General features: G+C 36.9%; 1 protein-coding gene across 2 annotated transcripts in view; it reads left to right on the top strand.

Annotated features, from left to right (window-relative positions):
* The window catches only part of DLEU7 (deleted in lymphocytic leukemia 7), an 82,294-nt gene that overhangs the window by 29,996 nt on the left and 31,398 nt on the right, over positions 1-20,900 (top strand). The window lies entirely within an intron of this gene.

Here is a 20,900-nt window from a genome sequence, read left to right as displayed (position 1 = left end):
AGATACACAATTTTCCATTTCCTATGAAAATAAGCTACATTTTGTTTCACACTGTAGTTGGTTAATAGTGTATTTGTAATATGTAACTTTCTACTATTAACGTAAGAAAGATCTGTTTGAAATGATGAAATTTGTCATTAAGGAAGGGGCAGTGACTGGTTTGAAGCACATCTGTCAAGGGAACAGGTCAGAGAATGTCAAAACAAAATGGTCTTGCAGTGTGAGGTCTCAGCACAGGGCTGGACACATTGCAGGCACTCAGTTAACAACAGTAAGAGTAAATGTGGACTAAATAAATACTATTCCTGCTTCCTTAGGATTTTTTTTTTCATTTTTAGTGAGATACAATTTACGTATACTATAACGCAAGGGACTTAGGTATTCAGTCTAACGAATTTTGACAATTACTTACTCCTGTGTCATCAGCACCCAAAACACAATACAAAATACCTCCATCACCCCAGAAAGTTTCTTCCTGGCCCTTTCCAGTTAATTACCTCTCTCTCAAACCCGGAGGCAACCACTTTCTGATTTTTATCATTGTAGTTAGTTTTTACTGTTCATGGACTTCATGTAAATTGAATCAACAGTATGCATTCTTTTGTGTAAAAATTATTTTGCTCAGTATAATATTTTTAAGATTCACCCCTGTTGCTGTAAGTATCGTTCCTTTTTACCACTGAGTATACATTATATTCATATATGGATTGATATACTGCAATTTGTTTTTTCATTATCCTTTTGATGGACATCAGGTTATCTTTTCAATTTGGGGCCATTATGAATAAAGGCTGCTAAGAACATTGTTGCACAAATCTTTTTGTGGACATCGTTGTCATTTTTCTTAGATAAATTCCTGTGAGTGGAATTGCTGGGTTATGGGGAGAATGTATGTTTAACTTTATAAGAAGCTGCCAAACACATCTCCAAATTGGTTGTACCATGTTATACTCTCACCAGCAACGTATGAGAGTTCTAGTTGCTCCACATCCTTGCCAACACTTATTGTTAGTCTTTTTTTATTTTAACCATTCTGGTAGGCATGGAGTGATGTCTCATTGTATTTGTTTTTCGTTTTTTTGATGGAGATATAAAGTTCAATGAGTTTTAACAATTTTATAAACCATGTAATCACCATGTAAAACAACATATAGAACATTTCTATGACCCCAAAATTTCCCATGTGCCCCTTTTAGCTAGTTCTCTCCTTTTACAAGCAACTATTTTCTGATTTCTATTATCATAGATTAGTCTTGCCTGTTTTAGTAATTAAAATAAATGCAATCATACAGTGTGGTAGTTATCTATTTCTGCATGAAAAGTTGCCACAAACTTAGCAGCTTAAAACAACAGAAATTTATCTTGCAGTTTCTATAGGTCAGAAATCTGACACAGCATGGCTTAATTGTCTGCTCAGGGTCTCACAAGGCCAAAATCAAGGTGTTGGCTGAGGGGAGGTTCTCATCTGGGGCTCAGGGTCATCTTCCAAGCAATGGTTGTTGGCAAATCCGTCTCCTTCTCACACTTTCCAAATGGACTCCTCCATCTTCAAGCTAGTCTGAGTTCTTCTCAAGCTTCAAATCTCTCTGACTTCCCCTTCCACCTTTGCTTTTAGGAGCCCATGTGATTAATTGAGCCTCCCAAGATAATCCTGAATATTCTATTTTAAGGTAAACTGATGAGTAACCTTAATGAATCTGCAAAGTCCCTTTTGCCATGTAATGTAACATATTCACAGGCAAAACCACATGACCCAAGGTCATGGGGCCAAAATTTTGCCACCTACAGTAAATACTCTTTTTTTTTTAACGACAAGGTTTTTTTGTGTGTGTGTGTGTGAGGAAGATCAGCCCTGAGCTAACATCCGTGCTAATCCTCCTCTTTTTGCTGAGGAAGACCGGCTCTGAGCTAACATCCATTGCCTAATCCTCCTCCTTTTTTTCCCCCAAAGCCCCAGTAGATAGTTGTACGTCATAGTTGCACATCCTTCTAGTTGCTGTGTGTGGGACAGGACCTCAGCATGGCCGGAGAAGCAGTGCGTCAGTGCGCGCCCGGGATCCGAACCCCGGGCCGCCAGTAGCAGAGCGCACGCACTTAACCGCCAAGCCACGGGGCCGGCCCAGTAAGTACTCTTTCTTCGTTCCTTTGCTGCCGTCAGATTAATATCTGTAAAATTCAGACATATTGTGCAATTATCAATAGTGTTAAACTTTTTTTTCTTGAGAAGTGTTCTATTCTGTGACTATATCATGGCTTATCTCCTCTCCTAGTTGACTGACGTGTGTTTTTCCAGTTTGGGGCTTTGTAAATAACAATACTATGAATATTCTTTCACAAGTCCTTTAACTACGTTTGCATTTCTCTTGGTAAGTACCTAGGAATGTAATTGCTGAGTCATAGGAGACATGTATGTTTAATTTTATAAGAAGCTGCCACATAGTTCTCCAAGTTGCTTGCACCATTTTTTCCACTCCCGCCAGTGATTTATGAGAGTTTCAGCTGCTCCTCCTTACATTTGTTGTTGTCAGTCTTTTTTTTTTAGCCATTCTAGTGATTGTGAAATTGTGGCACATTGTGGTTTTAATTTGCCTTTTCCAGATAACTAATGATATTCAGCTACTTTTTTCATGCTTGTTGGCTATTCATATGTCGTCTTTTATGAAATGTCTGTTCAAATTTTGTGCCCATTCTAAAAATAGGATTTTTTCAATTATTAATTTGTATATATCAGGATACAAGTCCTTTGTCAGAAATTTATTGTAAATGTTTTCTCCAGTCTGTGATTTGCCTATTCATTTTCTCAGTAATGGCTCTTAAATAGCAGAAAATTTAATTTTGGTGAAGTCCAGTTTATCAATATTTTTGCTATTATTGTTAGTGTTTTGGGAGTCTTGTCTAAGAGTATCTGTGTTTTTTTCTAGAAGCTGTATGGTTATAGATTGTTTACATTTAAGGCCATGATCCGTCTTAAATTAATTTTCCTCTAACAGAGTGACATGGGGGTTGAAGTTTATTTTTAAAATGTAGATATCCAGTTTTCTCTAGCATCATTTATTAAAAAGACTTTCTTTCCCCCATTGATCGATTTTTGTCAAAAATCTCCTGAATATATATGCATAGTATAAATTCTCTAGCTCCATTCTTCTTTTTCAGAATAGTTCTCACTATTCTAAATCCTTTACAAGATTTCCAGCATCATTTGTCGAAATGATTTTTCTTTCCCCACTTAATTGCCTTAGCAATTTTGTCAAAAAATCACTTGATCATGTATTTGTGGGTCTGTTTCTGAACTCTATTCTGTTTCATCGATCTATTTGCCTGGCTTGTTCCAGCACCACACTGTCTTGATTACTGTGGCTTCTAAAAAGTTTTAAAAATCAACTTTGTTTTCTTCAAAGTTGTTTTGGCTATTTTAGGCCTTTGCATTTCCATATGAATTTTATTGGTAATTTGTCAATTTATCCAAAAAGCCTGCTGAAATTTTGAATGAGATTGTGTTGAATCTGTATATCCATTTACGAAGAATTGACATCTTCGTAAATATTAAACAATATTTAATGCTTCTGATCAGTGAACTCAGTATATCTCTCCATTTATTTGGATCTTCTTTAATTTCTCTCAGCAATGTTTTATCATTTTTGGTGTACAAGTATTGCACATATTCTGTCAAATTTATGCCTAATTATTTCTTACTTTTTGATGTATTATAAATGGCACTTCTTTTAAAGTTTCAATTTCGAATTGTTTGTTGCTAATATATAGAAATACAATTGATTTTTGAATATTGACCTTTATCCTGCAAGCATGCTATATTCATTTGTTTGCTCTAGTGATTTTTTTCTATAGATTTTCTACGTAGATAATCATGTTGAATGCAAAAAAAGATAGTTTTACTTTTTTCTTTCCAATCTGGATGCCTAATTTATTTTTCTTGCCTTATTATGCTGGCTGGAATCTCCTAGAACAGTGTTGAATAGAAGTGGTGATACTGAACATCTTTTCCTTGTCCTGTATCTTAGGGAAAAGCATTCAGTCTCTTACCATTAGTATAGTGTAGCTGTAAGTTTTTCAAAGATGTACTTTCTCAGATTGAGGAAGTTTCTTTTCATTCTTAGTTTGCTGCAAGTTTTTATCAGGAATAGATGTTGGATTTTGTCAAATGCCTTTTCTGTATCTATTGATATGATGATATAGTTTTTCTTATTTAGACTGGTAGTATGGTATGTTTCACTGAATGATTTTCAAATATTAAATCAACCTTGCCTTCCTGAATAAACCTCAATTGGCCATGATGGTATTATAATATTTTTATATTGTTGGATTAAATTTGCTAAAATTTTTAGTAGAAGTTTGGGTGCTTGTTTATGAGTGACATGGGTCTGTAGTTTTCTAATAATGTCTTTGCCAGGTTTTGGTATCAGGATAATACTTGCCTCATAGAGTGTATTAGAAAGTATTCTGTACTCTTTGATTTTCTGGAAGAATTTGTGTAGAATTGATTTTGTATCTTCCTTAATTACTTGCTGGAGTATACCAGTAAAGCCATCTGGACAAGGAGTTTTATTTATGGGAAAGTTTCTAGCTATAGATTAAGTTTCTCTAATAGATATAATTTCTCTAATAATTTTCTCTAATCAGGTTATCTGTTTCTTCTTAAGTGTGCTTTGGTAGTTTGTGTCTTTCAAGAAATTTATCCATTTTATCCAAGTTGTTGAAATTATTGGCATAAAGTTGCTCATAATAATTTCTTATTATCCTTTTAATCTTTGTAGAATCTACTGTGATATAATGGTATAGTGGTTGTATTTAAGGGTGCCATTTTGCTTCTTTTCTTTTGTTTCATCTATGTTTTAGTTTCTCTATTTATCCTTCCTTCTTTTTTTATTTTTAAATCAGATATTTTATAGTATCGCATTGTTATTCTTCTTGGCTTTCTAGCTATAACTCTTTGCTTTATTTTTATTTTTTATGTATGTATTCTAATATTTAACATAATCCTGGCTACTGAGAGTTAATATTGACTGACTTCAGGTAAAATAAAGGAATCTCACAATGATATATTTTCATTTACCATCCCTCCTTTGAGCTATTTTAGTCACATACATGACATCTTTATATGTTTTAACCCATCTACACATTCTCATTTTTCTAATTCTCATTTTTTTAAATTTAAATAGCTATAGGTCTTTTAATGACATTAAAAAATATATAGTAATTTTTATTTTTTATTTATCCCACATACTTCCATTTCTGGTGTTCTTCATTTTTTTCTATATATTTTAATAACTATCTGGTGTTCTTTCCCTTCAGCCTAAAGTTGTTTCTTGTTTGTTTTTGCATTTGCTGTGGTGCAGATCTACTTGCAACAAACTCCTTTTTTACTCATCTAAAAAAGTCTTTGTTTTGGTTTCCTTTTTGAAGGATAATTTCACTGGGTATAGAATTCTTAGTTGACATTTTTCCCGCTCAGCAGTCCAGGGTCTTCTGATTCCATATTTTGGTTGTTAGGTAATCTTTTTATTGTCTCTCTTTATATAACATGTGGTTTTTCTTTTCCTGTTTTCAAGATTTTCTCTTTCTCTTCATCTTTTAGCTGTTTGACTCTGATGTAACTGGGAGTGGTTTTACCTGAGTTCATCCTACTTAGAAGTAGTTGCACTTCTTGGATCTATGGATTCGTATTTTCCATCATATTGGGGAAGTTCTCAGACACGATTTCCTGGTATTTCTTCTTGCTCTTTCTCCTCTCCTCCTAAGATTCTAATTACACAGATGTTGCACTGCCTGATATTTTCATACATGTCTCTGAGGTTCTGTTCATTTTTCTTTAATATTTTTTCTGCTTGTATTGGCTTGGGTAATCTCTATCTGGTTTTTTTCTGCAATTTCCAATCTGTCATTGAGCCTGTATAGTTAATTTTTATTTCAGTTTTTTATACTTTTCACTTCTATAAATTTTATTTTTTAGAGTTTTCATTTCTATGTAGAGATACTCTATATTATTATTCATTGAGAACAAATTTTCCTTTAAAACTTTAAATCTATTTATAATTGCTGCATTGTAGTCTTTGTCTGCTAAATCCTACATCTGGGCCCAGTTGGAGCCAACTGCTATTGACTACCTTTATTTCATTAGTAAGGATCACACTTTTCTCTTTCTAAGCATGTTTATTATTTTCTGTTTTGACACTGGACATTTTATTTAATACATCGTAGTGACTCTGGATTCTCTTATGTTCTTCTGAGGATTTCTGCTTTTTTATTCTATTAGACAGTTAATTTGTGTGAATTCAAACTGCAAACTGTCCCCCTATGATGCAGCAGCTGATATTTGCTCTATTCTTATGGTTTCCCACTGCTGCTTTCTAGCCTGGCCTCTTTTGTGTTGGTCAGCAAATTCTGTGGGCATGGATAGGGCTCACGCTCCCAGTGGTTTCCTTGTTTCTAGGGATCCCAGAGCCAGCTGCTGTGCTGGCTAAAGGCTCTGTTCTTCACACTTCAGCTGCATTGGCTTCACATTTCTACAGCCCGAGTTGTGGCATGGTTGAGGAATGTGCTTAGTTAAAAAAGAATTTTTTTTTAAAACAACTGACTCACAGATATGGCCTCATGTAATTTTATCTTTCGGGAGTAGATTTCCTTCTGCATGCTTGTTTTTTTAATCCCTAAGGGCTCCTCCAATATCTGTAGATTTTAGCTGTTTCAGGGATTTGGGAAGAGTTTATGTTCAGAATTTGTGTTTCACTTTTTCTCTTCCTCTCTCACTGCCAGGATTTCCCCTTTAAATTTCCAGGTTCTTTTCCATCCCTCGACTCTGATCTCTGGCACCATTAGCTAATAAAGATATGGTTTTCTTCCACAACTTTCTGCAGCCATAGACACTCGGATTGGGCAGTGCCCTTGGACAGGAAAGCCACAACCTCATAATTCTTACCCTTCTAATTGAAATTTTTTAACTTGAACTCTCCTGCAGCTTCAATATACTTTTGGATATCCCACTGTCTTAAAATATTTTTATTTTATTTTATCCAGTTTGTATAATTTTTATTTAAAGGGAGGGCTCCTGTGACCAGTTCACTCCTCTGCCATTACCAGAAGTAGCAGTTGGTATATATCTTCTTGTATAATTTAAAAAATATAGTTGAGATCATTGTATACAAGTTCTGTGCCTTTGTATTAAATAAATTATGCCTTGGTTATTTTTCCAGCTCAACACATATCATCCTTCTTGATGGTTTTAGTGTATTTCTTAGTCTAATATACTTTATTTACCCATCCACCTAAATAGGGATATTTAGAGGATCTCCAACTGTGTGTTTTTTATAACAAACTCTGATATCATAAGTGATACATATGGTTTTTGTGAACATATATGATTATTTCCATAAGAAATATTCCACAGAGGGAATTGCTAGATCAAAATATGTGTGCATTTAAAATTTTGGTAGTTACTTCCAAATTATCCTCCAAACTGGTTGAACTAATTTACGTCCTACCTGCAGGCTAAGAGACTGCTCATTCACTTTCCCACACCCTCACTAACCCGGAATATTATCAAGTGATGTATTACTTTAGATTCAGAAAAATCAATAAATGTAAGTCATAATCAATGAGGGCATCATAAAATTTGCATTCTGACCACTTATAATTTATATTTCATTAATGGTTAAAGGAGCAGATTCATAAACTATAAGTTCCAAGACAACATAGATTTTTGTCTATTTTTGTTCATTGCCTCATCCACAGAATAGTACCGTACACAAAAGAGACATTCAGTAAAGAGTTGTTGAGTGAATGAATAAAAGAATGAATATATGAAAAAATGTAAGTCAAAACCAGCAGCAATATTGGAAATTATCAATATAACTGCTGCAAATGGGCAGGGTGAAGACCAAAGAGTTAATTACTTGTCTAAGTTCTCACCCCTGGTGTGTTGCAGTGACACAGCTGGACCTCAGGCCTCATGAGTACCCCTTCAGCGCACTGGAAAGGCAGAGTTGATGTAGATGAGGCTAAAGAAAATAAACTTCACAAAACAAATTGCCAAATGACCAAGTTTTAAACCAATTAATAATTTGGCATTTATGTAATATACTGACAAAAAATACATGTAGCATGCAAATATGTACCCATTCCTGTGTTTGTATATGAAAAATACCCTTGCTATTAAAAGAATGGGCTCCTTTGTACCAAAATCAGTTGCTTCTTCATGGTTCCTCTTGTCTTTCTATTTCCTAGAGCTGCTCGTAAGCAATGAGGAGTGAGGGAGATGACTTGCAGTAGGTCTTCATGCATATGAGCTATTTTCCTTATTGTACATCAGAGATGAGAGTGGCTTAGAGGATAGTAAATTTTCTCTGTCCTGCCCCAGATACACCCATGTCTTTCCTCAGAGTACTACTTTTATCTGATTGATACCTCTTTCAGCCATATAATGCCCAACATCCTATCTTAGGCAAAATATTTAGCTATGTCTTCGAAACCACAAACATATACTAAAGTTTTAGGCTGTAGCTGAAATTTCATAACTAAGAGCAGCTCATATCCCTACAGAACCAAAATGCAACATCAACATCCCTGAGATTGAAATCTGTGCCATATTCCTTGGTAACTTCAAAGTTACACAAAAGTTCCCACAGCTGTTATTTTCACTGGCACCTGAAGTGCATAGTGGGTGCTCCTAAGGTATTTGTAAATCATCGCCTAATGCCTCAAAATGACTCAAAACACACACTTTCCCACAAGGGAATCTGTGTCAGAGTAGATTCTTCAACAGTAGCGTTCAGTGCACCAAAGAAAGTTTGTATTCAACTTATCTTCTTTTGAATGTCAAAAGACATTGCTTCTCTCTCTTTTACTTTTCTCTTTTTGGGGAGAGGGGTTCTTTTTTTATCATGAAGTCAGATATAACAAAATTTATCATCTTAACCATTTCAAGGTGTGGAGTTTAGTAGTGTTAAGTATATTCAGATTGTTGTGAAACAGATCTCCAGAACTTTTTCATCTTGCAAGACTGAAATGCTAAGCTCATTAAACAATTCCCCATTTCCCTCTCCCTCCCAGCCCCTGCTAACCACAAGTCTACTTTCTGTTCCTATGAATTTGACTACTTTAGATACCTCATATAAGTGGAATCATGCAGTTTGTCTTTTTGTGACTAGCTTGTTTCACTTGGCATAATGTCCTCAAGGTTCATCTATACTGTAGCATGTGACAGAATTTTCTTCCTTTTTAAGGATAAATAATATTCCATTGTATGTATATCAAATTTTGTTTATCCGTTTGTCCGTTGATGGACACTTGGGTTGCTTTTACCTCTTGGCTATTGTGAATAATGCTGCTATGAACATGGGTGTGCAAATATCTTTTCAGTTCTTTCAATTGAACACCTCCTTTCAATTCTTTTGGATATACACCCAGAAGTGTGATTGCTGAGTCATATGGCAGTTTATTTTTAATGTTTTGAGGTACTTCCATACTATTTTTCACAGTGGTTGCACCATTTTATGATCCTACCAACAGTGCACAAGTTTTCCAATTTCTCCACATCCACACCAACACTTATTATTTCCTGTTATTTTGGTAGTAGCCATCCTAATGGGTGTGAGGTGATATTGTGGATTTGATTTGCATTTTTATGATAACTAGTGATGTTGAGCATCTTTTCATATGCTTTTTGGTCATTTGCTTATCATCTCTGGAGAAATGTCTATTCAAGTCCTTTGCCCATTTTTTAGTCAGATTATTTGGCTTTTTTGTGCTTGAGTTGTAGGCATTTTTAAAGATATCTTCTGAATATTAACCCTTTATCAGATATGTGATTTGCAAATATTTTCTCCCATTCCATAAGTTGCCTTTTCATTCTATTGACTGTGTCCTTCGATGAACAAAAATTTTAAGTTTGATATAGTCCCGTTTCTCTATTTTTTCTTTTCTTGCCTGTGCTTTGGGTATCATATCCAAGAAATCATTGCCAAATCCAGTGTCATGAAGCTTTTCCCCTATGTTTGCTTCTAGGAGATTTATAGTTTTGTGTCTTATGTTTAGGTCTTTAATCCATTTTGGGTTAATTTTTGTATATGGTATAAAATAAGAGTCAAACTTCATTTTTTTGCATGTGGATATCCAGTTTTCCCAATACCATTTGTTGAAGAAAATATCCTTCCCTCGTTGAATGGTTGTAATATTCTTTTCAAAAATCATTTGACATATATGTGAAGGTTTATGTCTGGGCTCTCTGTTCTATTCCATTGGTCTATATGTTTTTATGCCAGTACCATATCGTTTTGATTAATGTAGCTCTGCAGTAAGTTTTGAAGTCAGGAAGTGTAAGTCCTCCAACCTTGTTCTTCTTTTTTCAAAATCATTTTGGCTGTTCAGGGTCCCTACAGATTCCTTATGCATTTTAAGATGAATTTTTCTATTTCTGCAAAAAATGCCGTTGAGATTTTGGTAGGGATTGTGTTGAATCTGTAGATTGCTTTGGATAGCATGGACATCTTAACAATATTAAGTCTTCCAGTCCGTGAACATAGGATGTCTTTCCGTTTATTTGTGTCTTCTTAATTTCTTTCAGCAATGATTTGTAGTTTTCAGTGTATAAGTCTTTCATTTTCTTTGTTAGATTTATTCCTAAGTATTTTATTCCTTTTGATGCTATTGTAAATGGAATTGTTTTTTTAACTTCTTTTTCAGATTGTTTATTGTTAGTGTATAGAAACTACTTTTTCTTAACAGTATTAAATAAAGATGTTTATACAACATAAGCACAGAACCACCAGTTAACTTCTAAAGGAAATCGGGCACTGAGCACAGCAGTATTATCAACCAAGTATCTTGGTTTTCTTTTTTTTTTTTTTTGGTTTATTGCAGTAACATTGGTTTATAACATTGTATAAATTTCAGGTGTACATCATTATACTTCTATTTCTGCATAGATTACATCATGTTCACCACCCAAATACTAATTACAACCCATCACCACACACATGCCGAATTATCCCTTTTGCCCTCCTCCCTCCCCTCTTCCCCTCTGGTAACCACCAATCCAATCTCTGTCTCTATGTGTTTGTTTGTTGTTGTTGTTATCTACTACTTAATGAAGGAAATCATACGGTATTTGACCTTCTCCCTCTGACTTATTTCACTTTGCATAATACCCTCAATGTCCATCCATGTTGTCATAAATGGCTGGATTTCATCGTTTCTTATGGCTGAGTAGTATTCCATTGTATATATATACCACATCTTCTTTATCCATTCGTCTCTTGATGGGCACTGAGGTTGCTTCCAAGTCTTGGCTGTTGTGAATAACGCTGCAATGAACACAGGGCTGCATGTATCTTTATGCATTGATGTTTTCAAGTTCTTTGGATAAATACCCAGAAGTGGAATAGCTGGATCGTATGGTAGTTCTATCCTTTATTTTTTGAGGAATCTCCATACTGTTTTCCATAGTGGCTGCACCAGGTTGCACTCCCACCAGCAGTGTATGAGAGTTCCCTTCTCTCCACATCCTCTCCAACACTTGTTGTTTCCTGTCTTGTTAATTACAGCCATTCTGACGGGTGTGAGGTGATATCTCATTGTAGTTTTGATTTGCATTTCCCTGATAGTTAATAATTTTGAACATCTTTTCATGTGCCTGTTGGCCATCTGTATATCTTCTTTGGAGAAATGTCTGTTCAGGTTTTTTGCCCATTTTTTAATTGGGTTGTTAGTTTTTTTGTTGTTGAGATGCATCAGTTCTTTGTATATTTTGGAGATTAAGCCCTTATCAGAAGTATGGTTTGCAAATATCTTCTCCCAATTGTTAGGTTGTCTTTTCGTTTTGTTGATGGTTTCCTTTGCTGTGCAGAAGCTTTTTAGTTTGATGTAGTCCCATTTGTTTATTTTTTCTATTGTTTCTCTTGCCCGGTCAGACATGGTGCTTGAAAATATGTTGCTAAGACCGATGTCGAAGAGCGTACTGCCTGTGTTTTCTTCTAGAAGTTTCCTAGTTTCAGGTCTTACATTCAAGTCTTTAATCCATTTGGAGTTAATTTTTGTGTATGATGTAAGGTAAGGGTCTACTTTCATTTTTTTGCATATGGCTATCCAGTTTTCCCAACACCATTTGTTGAAGAGACTATCTTTTCTCCATTGTATGTTCTTGGCTCCTTTGTCAAAGATTAGCTGTCCATAGATGTGTGGGTTTATTTCTGGGCTTTTGATTCTATTCCATTGATCTGTGTGTCTGTTTTTGTGCCAGTACCATGCATTTTGGTTACTATAGTATATTTTGAAATCAGGGAGTGTGATACCTCCAGCTTTGTTCTTTTTTCTCAGGATTCCTTTAGCTATTCGGGGTCTTTTGTTTTTCCATATAAATTTAAGGATTCTTTGTTCTATTTCTGTGAAAAATGTTGTTGAAACTTTGATAGGGATTGCATTGAATCTATAGATGGCTTTAGGAAGTATGGACATCTTAACTGTGTTAATTCTTCCAATCCAAGAGCACGGAATATCTTTCCATTTCTTTTTGTCGTCTTCAATTTCTTTCAGCAATGTTTTATAGTTTTTGGTGTACAGATCTTTCACCTCTTTGGTTAAGTTTATTCCTAGGTATTTTATTCTTTTTGTTGCAATTGTAAATGGGATGGTGTTCTTAATTTCTCTTTCTGCTACTTCGTTATTAATGTATAGAAATGCAACTGATTTTTGTATGTTGATTTTGTATCCTGCAACTTTACCATATTCGTTTATTACTTCTAAAAGTTTTCTGGTGGATTCTTTAGGGTTTTCCATATATAAAATCATGTCATCTGCAAATAGTGACAGTTTCACTTCTTCCTTTCCAATTTGGATCCCTTTTATTTCTTCTCTTGCATGATTGCTCTGGCTAGGACTGCCAGTACTATGTTAAATAGGAGTGGTGACAGTGGGCATCCTTGTCTGGTTCCTGTTCTTAGAGGGATAGCTTTCAGTTTTTCACCATTGAGGATGATATTAGCTGTGGGTTTCTCATATATGGTCTTTATTATGTTGAGGTACTTTCCTTCTATACCCATTTTATTCAGAGTTTTTATCATAAATGGATGCTGTATCTTGTCAAATGCTTTCTCTGCCTCTATTGAGATGACCACATGATTTTTATTCTTCATTTTATTAATGTGGTGTATCATGTTGATTGATTTGCAAATGTTAAACCATCCCTGCATACCTGGAATAAATCCCACTTGATCATGGTTTATAATCTTTTTAATGTATTGTTGTATGTGATTTGCTAGTATTTTGCTGAGGATTTTTGCATTGATGTTCATCAGTGATATTGGCCTGTAGTTTTCTTTTTTTGTGTTGTCCTTGTCTGGTTTTGGTATCAGGGTAATGTCGACTTCATAGAATGAGTTAGGGAGCTTCCCCCCCTCCTCAATTTTTTGGAAGAGTTTGAGAAGGATAGATATTAAGTCTTCTTTGAATGTTTGGTAGAATTCACCAGGGAAGCCGTCTGGTCCTGGACTTTTATTTTTGGGGAGGTTTTTGATTACTGTTTCAATCTGCTTACTGGTGATTGGTCTATTCAAATTCTCTACTTCTTCTTGATCCAGTTTTGGAAGTTTGTATGTTTCTAAGAATTTATCCATTTCTTCCAGATTGTCGAATTGGTTGGCATATAGCTTTTCATAGTATTCTCTTATAATCTTTTGTATTTCTGAGGTGTCTGTTATAATTTCTCCTCTTTCATTTCTGATCTTCCTTATTTGTGCCTTCTCTCTTTTTTTCTTGGTGAGTCTAGCTAAAGGTTTGTCAATTTTGTTTATCTTTTCAAAGAACCAGCTCTTGGTTTTATTAATTTTTTCTATTTTTTTTTGGTCTCTATTTCATTTATTTCTGCTCTGCTTTTTATTATTTCCCTTCTTCTACTGATTTGGGGCTTGGTTTGTTCTTCTTTTTCCAGTTCCTTTAGGTGCATTGTTAGATTGTTTATTTGAGATTTTTCTTGTTTGTTGAGATAGGCCTGTATCGCTATAAACTTCCCTCTTAAAACCACTTTTGCTGTATCCCATAAATTCTGGCATGTTGTATTTTCATTTTCATTTGTCTCCAGGTATTTTTTGATTTCTTCTTTGATTTCTTCGTTGACCCAGTCGTTGTTCAGTAGCATTTTGTTTAATCTCCACGTATTTGTGGCTTTTCTGATTTTTTTCCTATAGTTGATTTCTAGTTTCATACCGTTGTGGTCAGAAAAGATGCTTGGTATTATTTCAGTCTTCTTAAATTTATGGAGACTTGTTTTGTGGCCTAATTTGTGATCAATCCTGGAGAATGTTCCATGTGCATTTGAAAAGAACATGTATTCTTCGGTTTTTGGATGGAATGCTCTGTATATATGTACTAGGTCCATCTGTTCTAGTGTATCATTTAAGGCCAATGTTTCCTTATTGATCTTCTGTTTGGATGATCTATCCATTGGTGTAAGTGGAGTGTTAAAGTCCACTACTATTATTGTGTTACTGTCTATTTCTGTTTTTATGTCTGTTAATAATTGCTGTATATATTTAGGTGCACCTACATTGGGTGTGTAGATATTTACAAGTGTTATATCCTCTTGTTGGATTGTTCCCTTGATCATTATGTAATGCCCTTCTTTGTCTCTTTTTACAGTTTTTGTTTTAAAGTCTATTTTGTCTGATATGAGTACTGCTACCCCAGCTTTCTTTTCATTGCCATTTGCATGGAGTATCTTTTTCTATCCCTTCACTTTCAGTATGTGAGTGTCTTTAGGTCTGAAGTGTGTCTCTTGTATGCAGCATACATATGGGTCTTGTTTTTTTATCCAATCAGCCACCCTATTCCTTTTAATTGGAGCATTTAGTCCATTGACATTTAAAGTAGCTATTGATAAGTATGTACTTACTGCCATTTTTTAACTTTTTTTTTTCTCAGTGTTTTGGTAGTCCTTCTCTGTTCCTTTCTTCTTCTATACAGAATTGATGGTCTCTTTAGTTTGACCTCTGTCTGAAAGCTCTACTCTTTAACTCCCCTCCTCCCTCCTTTTATGTTTTTGATATCATATCTAACCTCTTTTTTGTGCATTTTTATCCATTACCCTCTTATCATGGAAATAGGTAATTTTTCCTATTTGTGGTCTTCTCTTTTCCCCTTAAATCAGTCTCTTTAACATTTCTTGTAGCACTGGTTTCTTGGTGACAAACTCCTTTAATTTTTGCTTGTCTTGGAAATTTTTGATCTCTCCTTCCATTTTGAATGATAACCTTGCTGGGTAGAGTATTCTTGGCTATAAGTTTTTTCCTTTTAGCACTTTAAATATATCATGCCATTCTCTTCTAGCCTGTAAGGTTTCTGCTGAGAAGTCAGCTGATAGCCTTATGGGGTTTCCTTTGTATGTAACTTGACTTTCTCTTGTGGCTTTTAGGATTCTCTCTTTATCTTTAATTCTGGACATTTTGATTATGATGTGTCTTGGTTTGGGCCTCTTTGGGTTTATCTTGTTTGGGGCTCTCTGTGCTTCCTGTACCTGGATGTCTGTTTCCTTCCTTAGGTTAGGGAAGTTTTCATCTATTATTTCTTGAAATGATTCTCTGCCCCTTTGTCTCACTCTTCTCCTTCCGGGACACCTATAACACGGATGTTAGTGCGCTTGATGTTGTCCCAGAGGTCCCTTAGACTGTCCTCACTCTTTTTATTTTTAATTCTTTTCTCTTTTACCTGTTCAGCTTTCTTCTAGTCTTTCTTCCAGCTCACAGATCCATTCTTCTGTATCCTCTACTCTGCTTGAGTCCCTCTAGTGAATTTTTCATTTCCATTATTGTATTTTTCATTTCTGATTGGTTCTTTTTTATATCTTCCATTTCTTTGTTGACATTCTCACTGAGTTCATCTATTCTTCTCCCCACATCAGTGAGCATCCTTAACACGCTTAGTTTGAACTCTCTGTCAGGTAGGTTGCTCATTTCTGTTTCACTTAGTTCCTTTTCTGGGGTTTTGTCCTGTCCCCTTACTTGCAATGTATTCGTTTGCCTCCTCATTTTGCATCTTACCCTGTGCTTCTCTGACTACGTATTGAGGTCGGTCAGCTACGTCTCCTTCTCTTGGATAGGTGACCTTATGTAAGTGATGGCTTAGGAGGCCTGCCGTGTGCTTCCCTCAGTTCTCAATGTTCCGGGGGTGACCCCTATGTGGGCTACATGTGTCCTTCTGTTGTGGCCTGTTTGCTCTCCCTGTAGGCACCCAGGGAGGCCGAGTTATGCTCCTGGCTAGCTGTTGTAATGCTCAGCTGCTTGTAGTTGTTGTAGGCCCTTCAGTCTCTTTATCAGGTGTGGGGAGCCCCAGCACAGTTGGCTGCAAGTTCTAATACCACATTTGTGTTGCCATATTTCTTTTAAGTGAGTAGGCCCCAGGTTGTTAGGCTCAGGGCCTTACAATTGCTATAAGCCTCCAGCCTTTAGGTCTCTTGTCAGCTCTCTGAGGATTGCAGCTGGGTGGGGCTGGCCTCAGGCACGGGAGCACCCAATTGTTTCAGGCTTTGGAAGGTGGGGCAAACCCCCTATGTGGGTCTTTGAGAAGCACAAGTCTTCTGCAGCTGACAAGCCCTGCCGCCCACAGGTCCACACACACAGTCAGCACAGTCCTGCCCGTGTGCGCGCCCCAACCTCCCAAAGTGGACCCAGTCTCTCCACAGCAGGAGCCCCACACACTCCACCACCGCCCCACACTCTCCACCTGCTCCTTGTGCACGCCCTGCCCCACTGAAGTGGGCTCAGTTGCCAGGCTGCAGAGAATCCAGTCACCAATCTATGCAGGCCCACAAGTTGCCTGAGGGCTTGTTGTTGGGTGGGACCAGTCTCTAGGGTGGGCTGCCCACCCTGGCTGAGCTGGATTAAATGGGTGCTCTAGCAGGTGGGGCAGACCCTGGGCTAGCAGGCCCCAGGGAGAACTCCAATGGCGTCTGTGACAGCACGCCCACACCAGGCCACAACAATGGCCACCGCCAATGTCCCAGTCCCTGGAGAGGTCTCACCTCTCACCGAGATGCACTCAGGGCCTATTAGGTGAGTGTCTTTTGGCCAAAGCACTGTGCACCTTTCTTTCTGGTGATTTTAGGTTGCTTTCTGAAATGAGTGAGTTTGCGCGTGGGCCCTTTAAGAGCTGGTTTTAATGTCTTTGTGAACCAGCTTTTCTGGGTTACTCCCCAATGTTTTAGTAGCAGGCAAAGTCAGATATTCTGCCACTCGTCTTGATTGTGCTGGGTCCACAAAATGCCCACAGCGGGGGCACTCCCTGGCTCAGGGCCCCACGCCTCCAGGGAGGGCTGTGTACCGGTGGGCTGCTCCCCAGCGGCAGTGAGGCGCTGCGGCTTGTGAAGGTGGCGTTTTTCCTCTCCAGAAGGGAGTTTTTGCCTCTTCTACCTCAGTTAGGATTGTCCGTTGTTGCAGAAGTTCCTCTTATCCAGTTTTCAGTTCTGTCTCAGGGGTAATTTTTCCACAAGTAGTTGTAAATTGGCTGTGTCCGTGGGAGGAGGTGAGTTCAGAGTCTGCCTATGCCGCCATCTTGACTTCCCTTGCTTTTCTAAGCTATCTTTTTTGTAATGCTCATGGGAATTTATGTGTGTAGAGAAAATATATTTAATGTGAGAAGCAGTAGAAGACAGATATGCAGATATCTGAGCTAGAAGAACTGATTTTGAAGTTAATGTAAACATGACAAGCTGAAAATAGAACTGGTGGATCCAGTGATATTTTAGAAAACATACTAATAGCCAACACTTATGGAGAACTGCTATGTGCCAGGCACTGTTCTCAGCCCACAACCTCTCCTAACTCATTCAATGTGCACAATAACCCTGTGAGTGAGCGAGCTTCTGATTCCCGTGGATGTCCAAATGTCCCTCTTGTGCTTGGCCACTTCATAAGAGCAGGACCCAACTAGGGCCCACATACCAGAGGCTTATTATAATCAGCTGAAGATATACTGTCAGTTGAGCCAAGATTGAGTACATATGCTTTGAGCTTTGAGTCTAGAGAAAATATTTCATATTTTTCTTTTTAGAAATATCATGTTTTTAAAGTTTAACATTTAATTCTTAATTTTTAAAATTTTGACTATTTTCAAATGTATACAAAATAAGAGAGAATAGTGTAAGGAATTCCCCAATATGCCCATTTCTCAGATTCTGCAATTATCAAGATGTTTCCACTCTTGCTTCTTTTCTTTTTCTTCTTGTCTCCTCCTCACCCTCCTGCTCTTCCTCTTCTTCCTTTTCTTCCTCTTCTTCCCTTTTCTCTCTCTCTCACCCGTCTTTTTCTCTCTCTCTCTGCCAGAGTTTTTTTTTTTTTTTAAAGATTTTATTTATTTATTTATTTTTCCCCCCAAAGCCCCAGCAGATTGTTGTATGTCATAGCTGCACATCCTTCTAGTTGCTGTATGTGGGACCCGGCCTCAGCATGGCCGGAGAAGCGGTGCGTCCGTATGCGCCTGGGATCTGAACCCAGGCCGCCAGCAGCGGAGCACGCGCACTTAACCGCTGAGCCACGGGGCCGGCCCTCTCTGCCAGAGTTTTTAAAAGCAAATCCCAGATACCAAGTCATTTCACTCCCACATAATTAAGGATGTATCTTTAATATGAAGATATTTTCTTATATAGACACAATGCTATTATCACACCTAACAAAGTAAAAAATGTTCTTGGTATCATTTAGTATCCAGTCCATAATGAGCTTTCCCAAGTAGTCTCAAAAATTCCTTTTTTTTGTAGTTGGAATTTTAGACTAAGGATCCAAAGAAGCACTACGTATGGCATTTGGCTATTAAATCTTTTAAGTCTCTTTCAATAGAATTTTGCATATTTGTAAAAACATATATGCAAATTTGTTTATTACACAGACAAAAAAACCCAACCACCTCTGAAGTCTAAAGGTGGCACACATCTACTTCCCCTACTTCCAAACTGTTTCCAAGGATGCTGATAATAGAATATGCAGATATTTTACTCAGAAAGCCATTAAAACAAGATTAAAATCCCAGACATATATAACAAATATAAGAATGTACACTAGGTGGAGAGATTAGGGAAATGGTTACCTAGAAATCCTAGAATTGGAAAGACTCTGATTTGAGCAGAAAACATTATTCTGAGTTTCTGACGGGCAAAGCAAAGAGGGAAAATGATGGGCTATATGATTTCATAGTAGTTCATCAGGAGTGGTGACATTTTCAAAGCTCTAAGCTCTATCAGAAATTTGCTGTGTGAGTGAGCCTCTGTATAATGGATGTTGATGTATACAATGGATGATGTTCTTAATAGCAATTTTTCCAAAAAAACACTGAAATGTTCTAAATACAGCCGTTGTTTATTGCTGCTCTCGATTAAAACTAAGGATGTGATGTTAGGCATCTTTAGGAATTTCACCTGAAACTTGGGTTTGAAAGCATGGAATTATTATTTCCTGAGAATTTAGTTGACAGCTAAGTCTCTTCCTTTATTGAAACATTTCGTGGATGCAAGAGAGAAGCATGGAAGCCAGAGACGAAGAATAACCTCATATGTAAATCCAAGATCAGGAAGGAGATCTCTGTATGGCAATGACATGGCAACTTATTTTCTGAGTAGCTCGACATCCATAAAATGTGAATTTTCTGGGAAATTCAGGTTCCTTGAATCACCTTTTCTTTGGTTTAGGTCACATTAATAAACAGACTTTGTTCTGGGCCTTGATATGTTGACAGTCCCTCTCAATTTCTGTGTCTGGAGTATCAGCGTGAATTCTACTTCATTGATTCAGTAGCATACAGTTAAAAATACATAAATAGGCAATAAAATATAACATATAGGTGTTTAATTAGGTGTATTGATGATGCTGAACCCTAAATCAATAACAAATATTGATTCATGATTGAACAAATTTAAAGGCAGGAAAGAATCTTAGGGTATTCCTCACGTCCTGGGTGAGGTAACAGGCCCACAGAAGTTCAGGCATCTGATGCTAAGTGAGTTAGTGAGTGGCTGCTTAGCCTGTGGTCAGTGTTTTCTGGCTTGTGTGCAACCATGTTAGTTATAGCTAATCTTTTTTTCCCTCTAGTGTTCTGTTCAGAATCAGTTCTGGTTCCTTTCTTTCTGTGATAAGTGAACTTTGCAATACAATTTCTGTCTTGTTCTTTTTCTAAGGATCGAGGGGAAATGTTATTTAGAGAGAATGTTACCAAATATGGGGAATTAGTAAATTTACCGTTAACAAAAGTATTGCTTGATAATAGTGGAGTGGTAAGAGTCCAGGACAATGGTACAGAAGACTTGGGTCTAGTCTTGGTTCTCCTGCTTGAACACATCTAAGCCATAGTTTCCTCTGTTTGAAGCATCAGATGAATGCCCTTTAGGCTCTTTAAGATGCTCTTCTTAATGGTACATTTTAAACATTGAGCAAAGTACACATTATGGAACTTCCTCATCCCCAACAGTAACTGAATTTCCGAAGAGGTCAAATGGAAAACATATCTTCAGGGCCTAGCAAATTTTTCCTAAAGACAATTTTTTTAGAGCAGTTTTAGGTTTACAAAAAATTGAGAGGAAGGTATAGAAATTTCCCATATACCCCTGCCCCACACATGCATAGCATCCCCCATCATCAATGTCACTCACCAGAATGGTACATTTGTTACAACTGATGAACCTACATTGACACATCATAATCACCCAAAATCCATAGTGTACCTTAGGGTTCACTCTTGGTTTTGTACATTTTTGGGGTTTGGACAAATGTATAATGACATATATTGAATCATTATAATAGCATATAGAGTATTTTCACTGCCCTAAAAATCCTCTGTGCTCTACCTGTTCCTCTCGTCTCCCATCACTACCCCTGGCAACCACTGATTTTATTGTTTCCATAGTTTTGCCTTTT

Source organism: Ceratotherium simum, chromosome 10, assembly GCF_057802395.1.
Source record: "Ceratotherium simum simum isolate JZ-2026a chromosome 10, ASM5780239v1, whole genome shotgun sequence".
NCBI lineage: Eukaryota > Metazoa > Chordata > Mammalia > Perissodactyla > Rhinocerotidae > Ceratotherium > Ceratotherium simum.
This window is presented reverse-complemented; position numbering and strand designations above follow the sequence as displayed.